Raw genomic sequence first — 22,038 nt, 5'->3', positions numbered from 1 at the left:
CACTCCTCATAACATTCTGGAGTATATACAAATTTCCATTATAAAAACTGAAACTGCAGACTTCGTAAAAATTAATAGTTGTGTCATTCTCAAAACTTTTGGCCATGACTGTAGTGAACACATCCACATCTTGTGCCTGACTTACTTATTTAGTAACCCTATCCATGGGTAAGCACTTTAAAAGCAGGTTGGCTTTTATATTATTATAATATTTTCAGGTCATGTCTCAAGATGTGCAGATTTACCACGTTTTCATCTTGTCCCAAATGACCAAGATTTCTGGTGATTTGTTTTGGACTAAACTAAAGTTTTAGAAATCAAGGTACAATCATGACCTCTTTGGGCAAGTTTTGGAGCGCTAGTCAAACCAATCTTTTAAGGCAATCAAGAAAAGGACATTGTTGCCTTTATCATAGAAAACTCCTTTTCTGGATATCCTCACATCTGTTAGGTTCTTTTAAGAACAGGACCCCAGAACAGAGACAAACACACTGCTGAGAGGAAATAAAAGGTTCTTTTTATCAACTCCACAAACTAAAACCAGAAACAAACACAGGCTGTGGAGGCAGGGAGCTGGCAAACAGCATGCAGAGATAGAGCATAGAATAATCTGGCAGCAAGCAGGAGTGCAGGCCAGGCTTATAAAGTGGAGTAAATAGGCTGATAGAACTCAGGTGTGTCTCAGCTGCCAACAGGAGGAGCCAGCCACACCCCCTGCCACACAGGCTCTGCAAAAGGAACAGAAAATGGAAAGGGAAACAGAGAGAGAGCACAAAAAGAAAAGCACAACAGAAAACATACTACCCCAAACCATAACAACATCATTGTCATCATATTTTTCTTGAGCCTCCCCCTAAGAAACTTTTTTATTTCATATTTTAGCAACCTATCTGTGATACCTCCTGATTGAGACTTACCTATCTGGGCCAGTTTTACCTGGTATTCTGTCCTACCCTTGTCTGTCAAATTGATAGGCCAAGCATACCGTATTTTTACTGTAAAATGACTTTATTATAAAAATGGATGTAATTGAACATTAAGTCCAGGTAGATGGGTGGGTGAAAGGGTTTCAATTTTGAGGTATATCTTTTTCCATTCTGGTTTGTTAAATTGGAAAAGAACGGATATGGCAGACCTAGAAATCTTATATGCTACACAGTTCTGTTAATATGTTACAAAACAGAAATCAAGTGCAAAGTACAAATTCATTACCTGCCACCGCAGGAACACATCTGCAAGGTGCTTATTTTTCCACTCTGAAGATAGCAACTCTACCCCACACCCTCACTCTGAGCACCAGATGTGTAAGGTTACACAGGATAACAAGGGGGAGTATGACATTCAACTTTTAATTTTGTATCTTCAAAACTCACACCAAAACAATCTATATGGATTTTAACAGGCTCATAACAGTCAAAAGCAAGCATTTTGAGCCATGTCCTGAATGAGTTCTCCTCACAACATAACTCATAGACAGTCCCTGACTTGTGTTGTCATAGAGGAGAAACTCATTCATTACTATCTCTAAATAACAGTTGCAATTTTACTTTGTTACAAGAGTCTTAAAGAAGCTTAAAGACTTAGAAGTGGCACTATATTCTGTAGCCAGTGCTCTCTTGCAGGCTTATTATGCAGGAGGGCCCCTGCAGGAAGACAAATGGAGGAGAAAATGATGTCACTCAAACCAAAAATACATTTATGATGTCATCTTGTCATAAATTTCCTTTGGTGGGCCTGTTTCAGGTGATTTATGATTTTTAGTTAGTGCCAACGGAGGACATAGACATACAGTGGGCTCTAGAGTGTAGTTCTTGTGGATTAACAACACAGCAGTTTTTATCTCAGCATTGATGTGTTTCAGTATTCTGCTTCACTGTATGGACCTCTACATGTGAAAAAGTACAGTATAGAGAAACTTCTTTGAAGCCTCTCATCATATCATTAATTTAGCACAGTACTGTGAACTAAATCATATGACAGGCAAGCAATAACATCCCCAAAAGGTGAAGAGACATTTTCTTAATTAAGTCAGCTAGAAGCTACAGTAATTCTCCATGCTCAGAGTGCAGAAATGTCAAAGTGGCCATCAGCTCTTCAGCTTTAACAAACTGACTGTTGACCCACAACGTGCGGGTTCAAAGCTCCACTATGTGTGACCAGGATGTCTGCTGAATATGTGCCTGCCTACTTAGTGTCAGATGAAAATTAATAGACGCAGATGTACTCCACAGCTTAGGATAATCATAATGGCCCTTGGGGCAGTAGGGAAGGAAAACCACAGTCTAAATATCTCATTAATTCAAATTCAGGGAGGTCACGGCAAGGTTTTGCCTTTGTGGCACTGACATTTTAATCAAAGGTCCGCCCAAGTCTCCATTAATACAGTAATGGAGATTATGATAGTATGCATTGTGCAATAATACCTTTGCACATTTAGAGTGAGGTTTTCACTGTTCCTGTTCCCTCTGGAATCCACCTGTGAAATATTTCCACATTGATCACTGCTCTGCTGATAGGCAGGAGACATTTTTCTCTGTATTCTGCCCTGCCCAGCATGAGATATACCACCTACAGGTGTGAGTACAATTTCAGCAACATTTAACTTACAACCTAAATTCCTACTAAATGGCGCTCTCATACATTTGAGCTGTAAAGCAGGTGTGTCGCACAGACAGGTCTGGTAATTCAATGATGCAGCTTGCCATTTTGCTATTTTTATGGGACAGCACTCAGTCTTCACTGGGCACCACAGTAAGCACCACTCACTGTTAACAGGATAACGGCTGTTGACATTATGTGTTACAACACAGATGAGAGGAATGTGAAAATATTTAAGTGATATTGTGGTATTAATTTGCGGTGCCTTCAATTCGTGATTAATTTCACAGTATCAAAGAAATTAGCACGGACTGCATGATGACAACGGAAACAGCAATTAACTAATGGGAACATATTTAAAATGTGTGACTCTGTAACTGAAAGAGTAACAGTAATAAAAGAAGCCATCCGCTGTTATTTCCATGCAACAGCTAAATAAATACTGAAGTACATAAAAAGTTTCCCTCATAGCTTAACAATCAGTTGGAATCAGGTGAATTTCTGCTCGGTGCAAGATAAACTGCATTGTCTAGTGCTGCTGTGCATGTTCACGCGTGCACAACGTGTATGTTTTTAATTAAGAACTTTAAACAAATTCATGTTGACTTTGTGAATTGAAGCTCTTGTTCATAAATGAGAAAATGTGTCTTGCCTACATCCAAATGGAGTCAGTGCAGATAAGAAGGAGATTAGAATAAAATTCATTCCTGTTATCGAGACTGGATTATCCCAGCAGGAGCCCTGGGGGGCAGGTTTCTTTTAGACCCCCCTCTCTCCCTGAAAGAATCCAGAACCCTGTAACTTCATCCACTGAGACTCATTTAGAAATTTTCTGATGCAGGATCCTTTTATTTGTTTCCATTTTAAGTCCCCTCATTTTATTTATCCTATAGTATGTAATGCATTGTTTCAATGTATTATATTCTTATTCATTCTGTAGCATATAATGCATTGTTTCAAGACGCATGCATCTATTATTAGTGGGCTGTTATTATTAATAGTTATTTGAATGCCAACATAACTTTATTTCTTGTAGCATGCTTACTTTATTTTGCCAATACATTACATACATTACAAGACATACATTACAGTATAAGAACTGTACAGTTTTGTATTTAATGCAGCTTTGTTTTTATTGAACTTTTAAAATTCTGACAGTTAATTTGATATATAATGATGACTTTGCACTTTGCATTTAAACATTACACCCACAGGGACTTTAATGACATTGCATTCTAAATACACAAACAGCTTTGGAGCTATAACAGCTTTCACTCTTGTGGGAAGACAATTCTGTGGGAATTGTCGCCCATGCATGCAGCAGAGCATTTGTGAAATCAGGCACTGATGTTGGATGAAAAGACCTGGCTCACAGTCTCTGTTCCAGTTCATCCCAAAGGTGTTCAATGGGGTTTTGATCAGGGCTCTGTGTGGGCCAGTCAAGTTGTTCCACACCAAACTCATCCAACCATGTCTTTATGGACTTTGCTTTGTGCACTGGGACACAGTCATGCTGGAATAGAAAAATACCTTCACCAAACTGTTGTAACAAAGCTGGAAGCATAGCATTGTCCAAAATATCTTGGTATGCTGAAGCATTAAGATTTACTTTCCCTGGAAGTAAGGGGGAGAGCCCAACCCCTAAAAAGCAGCCCCATACTACATGTGAATAATAACAGTTGTCACAGTACTTTCTCTATATAGTGTATATGAAGATAAACAAGTATACATTTTGCTGATGCAAAGACAATAAATGGGTCTTGTCAGTGAACGTTGATTAATAAAGTACATTCATTCATTTCACAAGGTCCATTTACTCCCTGTTCTAGAGCTTTCAGTTATATCATATGATCTTCATCAGATAAACTCATAACACAGATGAAATAAATTTTCATTCCCCAAAAAAGAAGATTCAAACACCTTCAGTTTTATGACAGCTCCATATGCTGATGAAGAATATGTCATATACACAAAGGTTCCAGAAGAGCTGCTTCTGTATGAATAATAATAATAATAATAATGGGGTAACAGGTTTTGAAATATCAATTCTGCTTTTTCCACAAGGTCAGACAGACAAATTGAGGCTACATGTCCTGCTAGGATCTCTTGTATAAAGACCGTTCTATCATAATTCACTAAAAGCTCAGCTGTAGAGAAAAATCTGAAAATATTCATATGTCATTGCTTTGTCTGAGGTTATTGATTGCTGATGTCAACATTTGATGTCAGATAAAGAGTCGCATGTACAGTACATATCAAGAGAACCTGATGGTAAATTTAAGAGGTGAGCAGAAATAGAGATGAGAGATGATATGGCTTCTATTCATAGAGAGAAGCTCTACAGTAGCTTGCCAAGTTAAGAAATAAGGAATATAATAGCTACTAAACTAAGAGGCCTATAAAATTTCACTCCTAAAAGTTGTAAATTATTGATATCATGATATAAAATGTAATTTAACAAGGCTCTAATAATCTGAAAATGAAAAACAAAATCTGAAATCTATCCCTAGCAGTTCCCAAATCTGCAATCTCTGTGACAATGCTCAAGACAATTAAAGATATTAGACAGAATGAAATACACAGTGATGGATTAGTTTTGCATACATAAATCTAAGCAGAACATACAGCTTAGCTGTTGATTTTAAATTTTAAATACAGTTGATCTCCCTCAAGTAGAGTGAAAACACTTTTATTTCTTGGACAAAGATGAATAATTGTGACATTGTCTCCTAATTTGTCGAAATGAGGAATCTGGTCTGAGAAATTTTCAGAAAGTTAAGAGACTGATTTTGTCACTGATCTTTTTCTCATGTGATCAAAACCTGGATAGGGGGGTTCACACCTGGTGTGTGGCTGTCTGTGATGGGAACTGAGACTTGCGACATTTGTACTGGAATTATTGAAGTTTAAGGATGCTGTAACATGTCGATACACCTTTTATATTTAGTTTCTGACTTTAGCAGAAACAGTCTCTTATGAACCTGCACACAATCCTAACGTAACATAGAAGAAAATAAGCCAAAAAATGTAAATAAAATAAAAAAATATTTAGTTACTGGTGAACTGTAATGTACCCACCACTGCTATGAAATCTTGCAGAAATATCAACCATGAAGGAAAAATGCATGAGCCCATAACAGACATAAAGCCAAACCCATTCAGCAGATAAACCAAAGTGCCTAATAGACTCTTTATTTACTATGGGCTCCTTCATTAGTCATTTGGTGAATGACTGTGACATGTTCAGAGAATCCTTGTGAACAGTGGCTAAGTGACAGATGTAACTCAAGGCACAAGGTTTGTATTTAAAATAAGATTTTCTCTACTGTACTAGTCTATAAGTGGCTTTTCTTCTGGGCGAGGATTTCCACAGCCTATAGAAACACATACTACAACAATGATGGTTTTTATTATTAATGGTAAAGAATAATGACAGTAATGATATCCAGCACTGACAGGCTTACTGCTGCTGACTTGGTGTACATGACTATAGTGAAGAAAAGTCAAAGGGTCTGGTCTAGAGAGTCCTAACACCTACTGATATTTACTCTCCGGGAACTTTATTCCCCCTATCACATAGCGCTGGTGATGGAATATTATTTACTCCTTAACACAAGGCAAAACAACCACAAAGACAACATATTGATTCAGTTTATTTCCTAGGTAAAGGTAAGCTCTCCTTCTGTGGTTTGCAATAATCTGATGTGGCAAAGTGGTGTGTCAGAATGGAAGGAAATTGCTCACTCCTAAGAGGGGCACACATTTTGATATTGATTGGAGTCTTGTCACTTTTTGAGGAGATTAGCTAAATTACCCTCCCCATAATTGGAACTTGCACTTAAGTACAACTCCACTGTGAGGGACAATTTAAAATTCCATTAGTGTCAATGACAGCTCGGCAGTGGGTTTAAGACAAGTCTCGTCTGATCAGCGTCTAAAATGTTCTAGGTAATTGATGATGAAAAAATTAGCCTGCCACTGCAGGGTGATTGATACAGTGACTCTCTAATTAGAGAGTGGTGCCCATTCAAAAGGCCCTTGCACTTATACATTGTTGAAAATCTCTACCCCTTTTCTTTCCTTTCAAAGAACAAATGACAGGAGATCATAATTTTCATACTGTGTATGTATGTGGCCTAATCATATAATAGCACCTGAGTTATGGTGAGACTCTTAGTTTCCATTCATTCCCACACCCTCGCTTCACTGTGATGACATTTATTTTAAGCTTATTGTGTCAGAAATATAGAAAATTGTGTTATTTTGAAGTTCTCTTCAGCTTGACCTATTTGCTGTTTTTGTCAACAGAAATCATCTTGAAAATTTTCTGGAATGGCTTGAAATGCATGAATCAATTGACTAAATGAACATGTTATCAGACAAGTCAAATTATAAAATAAAATTAAGACTTAATTTTGGCTAACCAACCTGAAAACAATAGTTGTTTAACATACTGACTACCTGCCTTTTCAGCAACTACCTTAATCTAACTTCTTTCATAAAAATATATCAGTGTAGAAAATAGTTGTTCCTTGCACTTCTTTAGAAGCCCTAAAAACCCTTAAAACAGCAGCTTCGGCATTTCAGTTGACAAGCTAATGCTTAGAAAGTTAGCTAACTAAGACGCTTTAGATTTAATTGATAGTGGGGAAGGGACATTACATCACAAATATCTAAAAAATATAAAGGACAACACATTGTAAAGTACAAGACTTATTTCCACTGTGGTTTTTAATAAAAAAATGTGTGTTTGAATGCATCGATTCAAATTCATAAATCAGCAGTTTACATTTTTATACCTTGTGTGATAGGTGGGACTGCTTCAACTTGTTCTGTGTGTTTGTTTTCAGGGTCACTAGAGTTTTCTCCCGTGAAGGTCCATCATTTTTCTTTAATAGGATCTCATCCAGGTCCAGTGTGCAGCATTCAGAAGGATTTAGGAGCAGAAATTGAGCAAAATATTCATAATAACCACGATCCTATTTTCAATTAAATTCTATGGAGTTTATTTATATAGCGCCAATTCACAGCAAAAGTTATCTCATGACACTTTCCAATTAGAGCAGGTCTAGACCAAACTCTTTAATTAAATTTTGTAATACAGAGAACCCAGCATTCCCCCTTGAGCAAGCACTTGGGGACAGTGGTGAGGAAAAACTGCCTTTTACAAGGCAAAAACCTTGGAGTAGACCCTAGCTCTAGATGGACGGCCATCTGCCTTGACCGGTTGGGCTGAGAGAGAGAGAGAGAGAGAGAGAGGGAGAGAGAGAGAAAGAGAGAGAGAAGGGTGGGGGTGGGGGGTGAGAGAAGGACAATAATACCAGAAGTATTGGAACTGTCGATAATGATAATGATGAAGTATACAGAATGTACTATGGTGATTATGATAACGATAATAGTAACAATAATAATGGTAGCAGCTGTACAGAGTAGTAATAGAATTAAAATAAATTATGAATAAACGGTAGTAATTGCAGTGGGTTTCAAGCAGGACCGCAGCAGGAGGTCTAATCACGATCCATGGGAACCTGCAGGACGAGAAAGCACAAGGACTCCAGGAAAGAAGTTGAGTTAGTAACATGCATTAATGGGACATAAATGTGTTCAAAAGGAGAGGGAGAGGAAGAGAGAGCTCAGTGCATCATGGGAGTCCTAACTATAAGCTTTATGAAAAAGGAAAGTTTTTAAGTCAACCCTTAAATGTAAAGAGGGTGTCCGCCTCCTGGACCAAAACTGGAAGGTGGTTCCACAGTAGAGGAGCTTGACAACTAAAGGCTCTGGTTTCTACTTTTGAAGACTCTAGGAACCACAAGTAATCCTGCATCTTGGGAACGTAAAATTCTGGTGGAACGTAAAATTCTTTATATGTGAAGAGAAGAATTTTAAATTCTGTCCTGGATTTTACAGGCAGCCAATGTAGAGAAACCAGTATGGGAGAAATATGATCTCTAATACTGCTTCTTCTGAGCAATCGTGCAGCAGCGTTCTGGATTGACTGGGGAGTGTTGAGAGACTTATTGGGCCAAGCTGATGAAAGGAAGTTATAGTAATTCAGTCTGGAATTGATAAATGCATGAACTAATTTTTCTGCATCTTTCTGACTCATAATGTGCCTAATTCTTGCAATATTGTGGAGGTGAAAGAACTCAGTCTTTAAATGTGTCTTATGTGTGAATTAAAGGACATATCCTAATCAAAAATAACTCCAAGATTCCTTAGGCCAAGGTTAAGCTATCTAGAGTTGCTATGTTATTGGATCATTTGTTGGTGTTTAAGGCCCAGAACAATAACTTAGGTTTTGTCCAAATTTAGAAGCAGAAAATTGCAAGTTATCCAGGTTTTTATGTCATTGGAAATGTGTGGAGAGTTTCCTAATAATATCACAGATGGGGAGCATAAAGGGTGAATAGCATTGGCCTGAGCACAGAACCTTGGAGATTTCTCTTTTAGATATGTATAAATATTTCTCCTATGTTTTCATTCATACAGTCCATTTGGATAAAAACAGTCATGCCACTCTGCTGTTTATGCAAAATGTGCAAATTGATTAAACACCTTCACTACACAGGCTTCATACAGTAAAAATGTAATTACCTATTAGATTTTATCTTCCCAATTGTTTGGTCTTATGCAACGCACAATATATTCCTAATGATACTTCTATCTTCATTAAAGCTAGTGTGATAAATTGTTTTAAAGACAGAAATCCGTGAGTTGGATGCTTACTCAGTTTGCATTTCAGGTACCTATTATGGCAGTCACAAGATCCCTGTTCCACTCGTTCATGATCGCCGTCTACCTTCTCTACCACAGTAAGAGAACAAGGTCTCATCTGCTGCTTTATTTCACACTTCACTTGCCATATTCTTCACTGATCAGGACCTCCAACTCATCAGAGCCCCACACTGGCTAGAGATATGTTATGCAAATGTGGTCTGTGAAAAGTGAAAAGGAAGGAAAGCATATTTGAGCACTCTGTGCAGTAGTTCTCTTTTAAAGGGCAAACTGTTCCTTCAGTGAGGCTGTAGAGAAATATCTTTAGCTTTGTGGATATGAATTTCTGTAGACAAAAGGCAGGACAGCAAGGTGAAATGAAAAACACAGAAGAATCACCTCACATTTGGGAATTAGCTTGCCCCAAATACATTTTTTTCTTCTTACTCTGGGGTATTGTCCAAATGCTTTCCCTGAGAGAGTGAAAACTAAAGCTTCATGGTGGGCCATGGGCCAAAAGCAAACACCTGCTGCACTGTATTGTGTTTTTATGATGCAAAATTGTACTAGGATTCCAAGTTCCTTCAATTGACAGACTAATTATTAGGGATCCTACTTATTCAAAGTAGAGATCAACAATTTCTCTTCACTGGAAGTAAGGAGCCTAGCTCAATCTGAAAAACAGCCTCATACCATTATCCCTTCTCCACCGAACTTTACAGCTGGCACAATGCAGTCAGGTAGGTAATGTTCTCCTGACATCTGCAAAACCCTGACTCGCACATCAAACTGTCAAACAGAGAAGCGTGATTGGTCACTCCATGGAACTCTGTTCCAGAGTCCAGCGGTGGCATGCCTTTCACTACTCCATCCGACACTTGGCATTGTACTTGGTGATGTGAGGCTTGCATGCAGCTGCCTGGCCATGGAAACCCATTCCATGAAGCTCTGCTGCACAGTTTTTGTACTGATATTAATGCCAGTGAAAGTATGGAACTCTTTAGCTATGGAATCAGCATAGAGTTGAGGACTTTTACACGCTATTCGCCTCAGGACTCGGTGACCGCGCTCTGTGACTTTACGTGGCCTTCTGCTTCATGCCTGAATTGCTGCTGTTCCTAAATGCTTCCACTTTCCGGCAATACCACTTAAAGTTGATAGTGGAATATCTAGCAGGGATGAAATTTCACAAACTGACTTATTGCAAAGATGGCATCCTATCACAGAACCATGCTTGAATTCACTGAGCTCTTGTTGTTATTTGTGAATGCAGACTGCATGGCTTGGTGTTTGATTTTATACACCTGTGGCAGTGGGTCTGATTGAAACACCTGAACTAAATAATAAAGAAGTGTATCCCAATACCTTTGACCATATAGTGTATATATTTTTTGATTTTGGATTAACTGTCCCATTAAGTAAAATAAGGTATGGCTGTATGACTATGACTGAGGCAGCTAGGCAGTCAAGGCAATGAATCTGATAAATAATGAATATATTTTTATGGAAAACTATCCTGTCCCTGGTGAACTTAGTTTCACCCCTGTGTCACTAGGTTCCCTGTGTTAAGATTAACCTGCCCACAACTTTAACCACTTTGTCATCAATAAAATATTGACAGTAAGAGCAAACTACATGGTTAAATATTTATTGGTGGCGCGTGGGACATGGTGTGATGTTGTGAGGAAGAACTCATGAGGACTTGAGAGACCAGTGAATATCACAACATCCTGACATTCCTGTCTGAAAATGTGTTTTAGAGAAAGATTTTTATCACCCATGATATGATATTGCACATACATAAATGTCAACGCATGCTATGTATTACCATGTCAATTCATTTAACAGCCCCAGTTTGTGCTTGTCCTTTGTTCCCAGTTGATAGCTTGCTGGTTAACTGCGCTTCTTTGATGCTCTGAAACATTTGCCTTTTTATGCCCTTGGCATCCGGACACTGGGAAATGAGAGTAAATTGTATCAGCGTGTTGAGTGACAGAAGCATTATGGTTCAGGGCTGGCTGTCAGCAGCCAAACTCCCAACATGAAAGAAAACAAAAATCACTGCAGCTTGATAGTTTTTTATTCAATAAGGTACATAGCACCTGTAGGACTATGCAAATACAATATTTGGATATGGACAGATAATACACTCTAAACAGATACAAACAGCGTCTGATTTTCTTATACACAATCGTTACACTTCTCAGAAACATAATTTAAGCAATTTGAAACGCATAATTTGAGGGTTCACTGGAATTCATTCTTTACACCTCAATGTCCATTTCCCATTTCATTGTCCCTCTTCTGTGGCTCCTGTGGCTAAGAGAGGGCGAGCATATTTTGCTGAAAAAATGATGTGAATAAATATTGAACACTTAATTTAAATTGATTTCATTCTATTTATTCAGTTTTTTTTCGTTGTAATAGTTATTTCTTTAGAGATTGAGGTGCTCTTGTGACATTAACGTAAAACTTGTTTTAATATTTTGTCGATCAAAATATCCATCACGTCCTGTTTGCGACACCTGGCGATCATTGCTGTTGAACATGACTGCAGTTACAGCTGTAAGTCAGCCCGATCTTGAGCTCGAACTGGCTGACATAGCTGACAAAGACGTGTGGGTGTCTTAAGTTCAGAAGCTTGACAGCTGATTTAAAGATGTTGCTCATCAGAAGGCTGTTCTTACTCAGAAGCACAAATGGAGTGACACTGAAAACCTTCCCGAACCCGACAAACTTGTGTTCGATACATGGAATGCCATTCCCGACTCTTACATGAACATGAAAAAGTATGCATTTGGAGTCCTGTCGATCTTTGGATCCACATACTTGTCCGAGCAGGTATTTTCCATCATGAACTACATCAAAAATAAACATGACTCGCACCTCACAGATGAGAGCTTGCAATCCTGCATGCCTCAAAGTGACTTCTTACGGCCCAGATATGGATATGCTGTGCAGTGACGTTTAGGAGCAGAAATCACAATAACCAAGTGAGAGAATTTGAATGAGCTATTATTTTGAGGATATATATTTTTATATTGGACCCTTAACAGATGCAGTCGTTTCATTTCCAGGTTGATGGTTGACTGCTGTAAAGGAATAGCGGGACATTGAAATAAATGTTATTCAAAAGAACATATAAACTGACATATTTTTGTTTTCCCTTATTAATAAAAGGTAATATGCTACAGCTGTGTGATTTTTACATTGTCAGTAAAGGCAGCCTTCCTTTAAGTTTGAAAAAATCCTCAAATGAGGGAAAGTGCTAGTGTTTTGCATTGTTAAAAATGGAAAATAAAAATTTGTTGTTTTCTGTTTAAAGTTTATTGATTTCATAAAAGTAACACACTATAGTTCTCATATATAAAGCATAAGTTTAAGGAAACTATATATGTGGTGTTACCTTCAGTTTAGTGGTCAAATTCGTTTGACACTCATGGTCTCAAGATGATGTATCCTGTTGACTTTGGTCATCCCCACTCTCTTTGTTCAAATACCTTTTGCAAACAAGTCTGCCTTCATTCTTTTAAGATACTTCAGTCATTAAGTTGAGTCTCCTCCTATATTATACACAAGCTACACAACCAAAGCAAAAGAAATATATCCCCTTTTCCCATTACATTCTCTTGTTCTACTACACTACACTACACTACAGATTCCCTCTAGACCAATAGTCACACATCTTTACTAATTATTATTATTATTATTATTATTTACACATCTATTTGATCAATTTAGTTACTTGGTTAATAATTTTTTTTTGCCATTTCATTGGTACCTAAACTTATACATTAACTTTAAAAAGTGAGTGACTGGTTGTCTTTGAAAGCTTATTTGGAAATGTATAGACTAATGCCTCCTAAATATTTCATTTTAGAGTAGACTGCAGTAAAATAAATAAACAAATAAATCAACACTTGCCTGGAAAAATAAAGAGAGAGAAGTAGAGGATATAATCTAAAGGTCAGCTATTAATTCACTTCTCCCTGGGGACACAAGTGCCAAGGTCATTCAGCACCATGGCCCTGAGTATTTCTCACCTCTGAAGCAAATGAGCACTGTGTCATCTTACATCTGGATGTGATAGCTTTTCTCTTCTCAAAAGCCCCATCCTGCTGTCAGAATCTACACTCTGAGTAAAGAGGTTCATCTCTGCACCTCTACAGGCTCTGCTCTAGGACTGCTGAATACAAGGGCAAATGTCAAACAGAGTGAAAAGGACTCACTTTTGATGTAAATTAATACTCAGAGGATTTTGTTGTTGGATGTTATTTGGTTTTGTTAAGAAAAAAAAAATCTCCCTTTTCTTATTAGTCAGTGACACATACTCATGTCACTTCTGCCTGCCATTTGGTGAACTAATGTTCAAGCACTTAATACTCCAGACACTGAAAGTATAAACAAATTTACTAGCTAGAAAGGAATACACAGGTTGTATATTTACCCCTGGTCTTTATTTTATTCACTCTAGAGGTGGATTTGTGAAAGATATGCCAATAATCTTGCAATTCCAAGGGGATAAACAACACTGCTTTATTTTACAGTCCCATTTCACTTTATTTTCTGAAGATTGGAAGCTATTTCTCACAGATGCATGCACACCATTCAGCAGAGAAGTAACATTAGTTTACCAAACAAACAACCTTACAGATATACCTGTAAGAATATATTCAATATTATATATTCGATGCAATTAGTGTCATTGTTACTACTTTATATATGTGTATATATGTACACATAACATCACAGCATAACATACGTACACACACTGCATCCTTTAAATATGTACTTCTGTTATCTATGTCATCTAAACAAACCACCTTCAGCTGTGCTCTCAAGATCACAATGGAGACAGAACCACCAACAGATTTGTGGGTATTTGCAGACTTCCTAGGTTGTTTTTTTTTTTTACCTTACTTTATTAAACAGAAGATACATGTATCATATTAAGATATTAGGTGCTTCTTTACTGCAAATGACATACACTATAGACAAGAATAAGCAGGTAATTATAAATTTCCTACCATAAATTTCTTTCCCTGGAGATATTCCTGAGCCTACCTTATTTATGTTCATGTAATTAAATGGAATGTATGTATGGCAGGTATCTTCTTGCTTACTTCTGATTTAAACTTAATTAATCAACTTTTCCACAAACATAAATGCAGTGCTTTCGACTTGAGTGACAGGAATAAAGAAACCAACAGCGTCTGACAAAAGGTCCAGTGCCGGAAGGGCACATTGTATCACGCTGCGCTAACTCAAAGTGATTGTGTTGCTGACACTCGCTTGTGTCAGTGTTAGTGTTAGTCAGGTTTCCATCCAAATCCAGCACACATTTTAACCATATAAACCTATAATAGTAAAAATAAGTGAGTAATCTATGTTTACATCCATGACTGTGAAATCTAGTTGTTGGTTCCTTTGAAGGCATAATATGCAGAATACTTTGCTGTTGCTCTTTGTAAGCACACAAAGTTCGTAGCTCCTCCACAACTTAACAGGAGAGCACAATGATGGTCAGGAGAGCCAAACAGTAAATGAAGAGTGAGAGCAGTGATTAGCACGGCTGGAACAGCGACTCAAAGAAATAAAACATTATTGTTTGATTATTTTGATTTTTTGGATTCCTTCTGTTTTGGGCTGGGGGCTGGGTGGAGGGATGGCCCATGAAAATTTCAGACTTGTGGAGACCACTGTTTGTTTCCTGTTTCAATCTGCAACCAATCACTGTCCACGATTGTTCCTAACAGTAAGCATGTGGTTCTTAGGCTATTGTCACCATGACAACCAACATCCACTTAGCAAAGTAAATAGTGCAAACCATTATCTTTCCCTTAACATTACCGAACTGTTTTTGTGCTTAAGCTAAACCTTAATCATTCTGTTATCACATCTTAAAAAAGATTTAATAACTTCAATACGTTGGTGTTGTTTGAATAGTGCGAACAAATGATCTGACGAGTATTCACTTCTTTCTCCAAAGATTTTGAACTGTACAGTATGTTATCACTGTGGTTAATTATTTAACTAAGGGCCACCAGTAGCACGTCAGTAATTAAAGGATCATATGGAATTTATATTTAACTTTGAGAAAGGGATTTCCTTTAAAGTCATAGCAAGCTGTCAGTGGCACCATTTGCAGGTATTCCAGATCCAGATTTATCTTATTTGTGTTGGTGTACCTGTAAATAAATAGAATATGTGCATGTCTGCGGTGTCTGCCAATGACTAAACGTGCACTGTAATCTTGTTACAGCTGCGGTGAAATATGCTGGAATGGAGATTTTTGCGCATTACTGAGTCTTGGCAGCAGAACATGATCTCTAAAGAACTTTCCCCTGCAGCCTGCCTTTATCAGAAGCTAAAGTTGTAGAACAAAAATATCTCATGACAAACTTTAATAAGTTGCTACTTCAAACACGAATATTTATGTCTTATTCCATTCATTTACATCTTAAAGATAACTATAGCAATAGTGCATATAGAATAGTAGGTTAAAGTTAAATTAATTTTTTTTATATTAACGATACATTAACTACAACATTAAATGTGAAACTCCACAACTTGACAGAACATTTTAACATCTTTCTGCTAATTGTTTTGGCTTTACTTTCAAGCTTTATTTGTTTGGTTCAGCCCCACCACTATCATCAACATCATTTCCAGCAGCAGCTTTTTCAGTTCTAAAAGCAGCAGAATGTCAAAACTAGCAGCTAATTGTTGAACAAAGTGGGGCATTTAACCTCTAAAGAGTCCTCCATCAGCCGGATGTGTAAATGGGACTATCCATTATTTATTCCCTCATCAACATTCAGCTGAGGTCATGTTTGTGGCATCTGGAAAATGTACAGTAAGTCCAATAGTCACTCATCTTTTAGCTCAGTTTTAGGTCTTCACAAACCATCCATCCATCCATTTTCTAAATCACTTCATTTGTGCAGGATCGAGGTGGGGCTGGAGCCTGTCCCAGATGACTGCGAGAGGCGTGGTACATCCTGGACTGGCCGCCAGCCAGTCACAGGGCTGAGCCTTCATAAGCTATGGAGGGAAATATCTACCTCCTTTCTGCAGAATTATCATATTATTATATCCACCAGCTAGCAGCTAACTTTGCTGTTTGGTGTCATAACATTTGCAATAATATGTGCTGCATCGAGGATCTGCTTTATGTTATTTGGTGGCTTTATTTGTATGAATTACACTTCAGTAAAAACAGCTAGCCTCCTATCTAGCTTCCTCAGTACTGAAACATATTCTGCCTTCTGCACCCTGTAGACAAGAACCCTTCCAGGAACTGCTATTTTTCAGTGGGATTTTTTTCAGTGTGGTTGACATTATTGTTGCGTGTGACATTATCTTGTTGTGTGCCATTAAGTGCTCATGAGTTGATTTGTCAACACATTGTAATGTGCCAAGTATAAAAGCATGAAGCCTGGGAGGACATGTATGAGAATAATAGAGAGCCCAGGGGGACACTGACTCACCCATCTATTAATTGCACCGACTGTTGTCTGCAGTCTGACATCATGAAAGAGAGAGCTGGCACACAGCAAGCCAACACCAAAAAAAAAGAAAGAAAGAAAAAAAAGCAGATTTAATAAAAGACATTAGATACCTCTCAAAGTGCATTACTGCAATGCCTGAATGTGATCATGAACAGATCCATTCCAGCAGAGGGGGCAGCCCTGGATAAGTGAATGTTTGAGATGGAGTCACAGGGGGAGGCCTGGCTGGCTGAAGGAGTTGCTAGCAAAGAGAAGTTTTAATTTATCTATTATTTGTCAGGGTTCTCTGGAAACTATTTGATAATTCCATTTGGCAGTAGAGCATGTAGAATAATTAATCTAAATGATGTTAGAGGTTTTTGGCCATTTTGGAATAGTCTTGGTTCTAATGGTGTGCAACACTACTCAAATTAGAGACTGCAGTTAAACATATACCTACTGCCTTCAGATGGCATCAGAGAGAGTCAGTACGGAATGGCCTTCAGTATAGTCTATTAAGTATCTTAGGTTACAGAGCTGGTCAGACCCATTCTCCATTTTTCATTCTGTCTTGCTGGCATTAGTGTAACAATGAGAATCAAATTTTCTGTGAGTGTGTCTGTGTGATCACACGTCAGCTGGTTGGCAACATTTTGGAGAAATGTGTATAGGTGTGTTTACACCAAATAAACTTACCAACGTATTGTCGAACACACAAGTGCTGACACACTTATTTAGTACAGACTGCAACATACTGCTGGACTGGCATCACACACCCTGCCACTGTGATGCAGAGCGAGTCATCATGACCAAGCAGTGCAGATAAGGAAATATCCTCAGTGCACCTTAGCTGGCACCAAAGTACAGCGTCAAGATTCCAATTCAACAAAGTAGTGTAAATTCAATACAAATGCACCCGGAGATGTACAGATAACATGCAGACTCACAATTGTACACTGTGCCCTTTATTTTTCCCCAAAGAGCCTGTTTTTTAATCGGTTTTGGACAATTTTATGACTATAAGTGAAGAAACATTCCATTTTAAGGTATGGCACTATTTTGCTGAGGCCAATTAAGTTGAGCAACTCCTTTAACCTTTAAACTGAGCTAAAGGCAATCACTAATGTCAGAATACAGTAGAAAACCAGATATATGTTAATCTTCACAACAAAATAAGGGATCCACATGCACCTGAAAAAACTGTTAAAATCATTATTTTGAAGACTATTTAAAACAGCAAAATGACATTTCTACCATTTCACTCTAGCCAGCACATGGTTCCTGTGTTAATGTACTGTGTAACACTGAAATGTATCTGCTGTCTTCTGACAGTTGTACTGTCACACAGGAAAGGCTGATCTCTAGATGCTTTTATTAGCTTTTGATGGTGGCAAACATACTACAGTAGTTACACAAGGGCCTCTCTGTCAGTGTGACGCACTTATGAGAAATTCATGCTAAATTTAATAAATTATTCACTATTTGCATAATTGATCAGATTGTCTGCAGGCTGTATTAATAGAAAGTGACAGTTCTTAAGATGAGAGGTTTCACAGGGTAACGTGGTGAGTTCAGGAAGCCGTACAGCTGAGTAGGGGCTGATTTAATATGCCGTTTTTTTTCTCCCCCGTGGCCCCAGAGTTGGATGGCGTCGAGGACATCGGAGGGTCTTAATGAGAAAATCAAGTTAGGTGAATCACCACCTGTACCCCATCAAACAAGACGATTTCAGCCGCAGAGTGAGTGAGTTCTGGCGTCGTTTGTCTTCCCCTTTGGTTTCCTCAGGATGACTGGGATTAAATGGGCCATATTTGTCATCAGTGACAAATGTAAGGGATATGATCTACCTGTCACAATGGGAGGCATTTTGATAAAGTAAAACCAAACAAATAATACGCTTTAGCCTTTCTTGGACTTGACAGTGACTCACATTTGCAGATTAATAATCCATGACGAAGAAAGTGGTTACACATATCACTGTGGCCACAAAAGCCCAACCTGTAATAATTTCATTTGTAACCATTTATCATTGTTCCGTTGTTGATATCATAGCTCATGACTGTCCAAAGACTAGTTTATTTTTTATTTTAAATGTACAACCCAGGGCGGCACGGTGGTGCAGTGGTTAGCACTGTCGCCTCATAGCAAGAGGGTTCCAGGTTCGAATCCCGGTCTGGGCCCTTCTATGTGGAGTTTGCATGTTCTCCCTGTGCCTGCGTGGGTTTTCTCCGGGTACTCCGGCTTCCTCCCACAATACCAAAAACATGCACATTAGGTTAATTGGCTACTTTAAATTGCCCCTAGGTGTGAGTGTGAGAGTGTGTGGTTGTCTGTCTTTGTGTGTTGGCCCTGCGATTGACTGGCGACCAGTCCAGGGTGTACCCCGCCTCTCGCCCGTAGTCAGCTGGGATAGGCTCCAGCTCCCCCGCGACCCTGACGGATAAGCGGTATAGAAAATGGATGGATGGATGTACAACCCAATCGAAAATTACGTCATGGGTTTTTTTCTTATCTTTACCTGCATTTTGCTCATGGTAAATAGACACAAACATCAACACGCAAACATGCTCAGACAGCAGCGATGATACTGAACTGGTGTTAGCTGTTAGTGGAGGGAGATCTTTGATGGCTTATTAGTGCAGGCAGCTGTCAGAACAACAGCGACAGAGATTTGAAAGTTTTGATACTACAGTTATATTTATGCTTTCACAGCTCACTTTGTTCTCTCAGGGATTATTGGGTTGCTGAGGATGGCGCTGGAGAGAGGGAGGAGAGGAGAGGGGAACATCAGATTTCCTCTTCCCGCGCTGGATATGACCACATTAATTATAGATCTTGGGATGCAGCAGTTAGGTTCATTCGGTATATTTTTAGAATATAAGAGGCTGATTTATTACTTTAATGAAGGGGACAGGTGTCAGCATGGTTTAGAAAAAAATAAAAGATTCGGAAAGCGGCTTAAAGTTGTCAGACGGTGACATGTTGAGCAGGCTGAAGTGTGAAGTGTATTCGTGAATTCTTGCCTGAGTGTAAAGTTGCAGGTGAGGCCCTTACAAACTGTTCTCTGGGTTGCTACAGTATTTAACCATTTACAGTACACAGTACAATCTTAAAACCTGTCCATCAAAGGGGAAAGACAGTACATGTCCCAGTACCTAGTTTGCATCCTTCAAAGCAATATGCAAATTATTCCCCAGTGAAAAATCTCAACAACATGATCTTCTACTCGATCTTTTCTTCATAAACTGGGTATTCTTTGTGCTTTTAATTGTTAAATCATTAATATATCCGGCTGTACAGAGAAGTGTGATCAAAGCAACGTAGCTCTGGTTACTTCTTTTGTTCTGCTACTGAGAAATGTTGATCAGCTCCTCAGGTTGCATCTGTTCTGTCCGACCGTGTCAGCATCATCAGTTTAAATATTAGGCTTTGCACTAAAAGTGACGTAGTGGCACCATGTTTCCTACATTTACATGTCCAATAGATAGGTTTCTAGTTTGTCCAAGATGTATACACAGCAGAAGAGTAGAAAACACACTGACTTAATATCAAGACTGCTCAATTATGGACATTTTCAACACTTAGAGATGAAGCAGCTGGCTTAAAACTCATCAAGATACTATTTGAAGGAAACTAAGTGAATGAATTTGTTAGCACTTGTATTAGTGGAGGAAAAACAAAGCACACACTCAGACAACATTTTTCTTCTCCAAGTCAGGCTCAGAGAATCCATTTTCTTTAGAGTATCTAGGGGTCACTGTGGCAGCAAGCTAAGCAGGATATTCCAGAAAGCAATGTTTCTACCTCCTTCTGGGGGATCTCTAGGAGTTCCCAGGCCACATGAGATATATAATCTTTCCCCTGGGTTTCCTCCCAGCTGGATGTGCCTGAACTTCCAAAGAAAATATCCTAATCGAATGCCTGCACCCCCTGAGCTGGTTTCTTTCAATGTGAAGCTCTCTCTGGATGTCGGGGCTCCTCGCTGTTTCTAAGGCTGAGCCCAGACACTCCACAGCGGAAATTCACTCACACTTCGGCCACTTGTATCTGTGATCTCATTCTTTTTGTCACTACCCAGAGCTCATGACAATAGGTGAGAAATGCAGATTGACCGGTGGATAAATGGATTGTTTTGTCTTCCAGCTCACCTCCCTTATCATCAAAATGGTCCAGTACGACAACAGCATTACAGCTGAGACTGCACCAATCTGCCTGTCCATCCAGCACCATTTCATCCCAGCTCATCACATACTGACACTTTAACACACCCTTATGTATCTCATCCAGACGTACAAGGTAACCTTTAGCTTCTGTGGTTAACACATGCTTAATATTAAGTGTCATTTAGGTTTGGTTAAGCTTACTAAAGGTAAACTACAGGCTTTGGTTTAAGAAAAGATTGGTGATGTGTGTTACGAGATACACACACAGATATGTGTGGTGTGGGTGTGTGTGTGTGTGTATATATATATATATATATATATGTTATTGGCCACACAGGATATTCTAAGTTCAATAATGTGACATGTTTTTTGATCCAAAGCCATCCATCAGTGTGCACCTCCATCAGCTGCACACTGCAAGTCAAAATGCTCATTAAAATCATCATGGAGCCTGACAATCGTTTACACAACTTATTCAACACGTAGTGTGAATTGTCTTACCTTAAAACAAGGTCTGAAAAAGTCACTAGAGCTAACTAAGAACTAATTCTGCACCCCAAACAGGGAGGTTTCCTTCTTGAGAGAATGAATATCTTCCACTCATTACTAATTCTGCACTTTAAGGGACAAAAACAACTTTTCTTGTTGACCTACTCACACGCTTATTTTGGTTTGTTTTCTACCATTTTCACACACACCTTGTTTCCACCAATGGAGTATTGCATTAGAAAACAGTGATTGGAACTTTATAATTTCAAATAAAAGGACGGATGGATACACCTTTTCTGGATAAATTCTTGTGTAACAAATGTTTAATTTACATGACTGATCAGCTGTCATCTTTCTGGGTATTCCTAGATTAACACCTGTCTTGGTGCTCTAGGCGATTGGTCTTGTTTCTTCATCTCTTTTTAAAGACCATTTTTTTCTGGTTTGCGACCTATACCTCTTCTGCTCTGTTTATTATATCCATATGTGATGTAACCTGTATCGCCATCTTCTGATGGAAATTCTCTTTGTCTTACTTAGCTTATTCGATTCAAACCAGTTGACAAAAAGAAATGTATTTCTTT

Source organism: Scatophagus argus, chromosome 17 (genome assembly GCF_020382885.2).
Source record: "Scatophagus argus isolate fScaArg1 chromosome 17, fScaArg1.pri, whole genome shotgun sequence".
NCBI lineage: Eukaryota > Metazoa > Chordata > Actinopteri > Scatophagidae > Scatophagus > Scatophagus argus.
Note: the sequence above shows the minus strand (reverse complement) of the source record.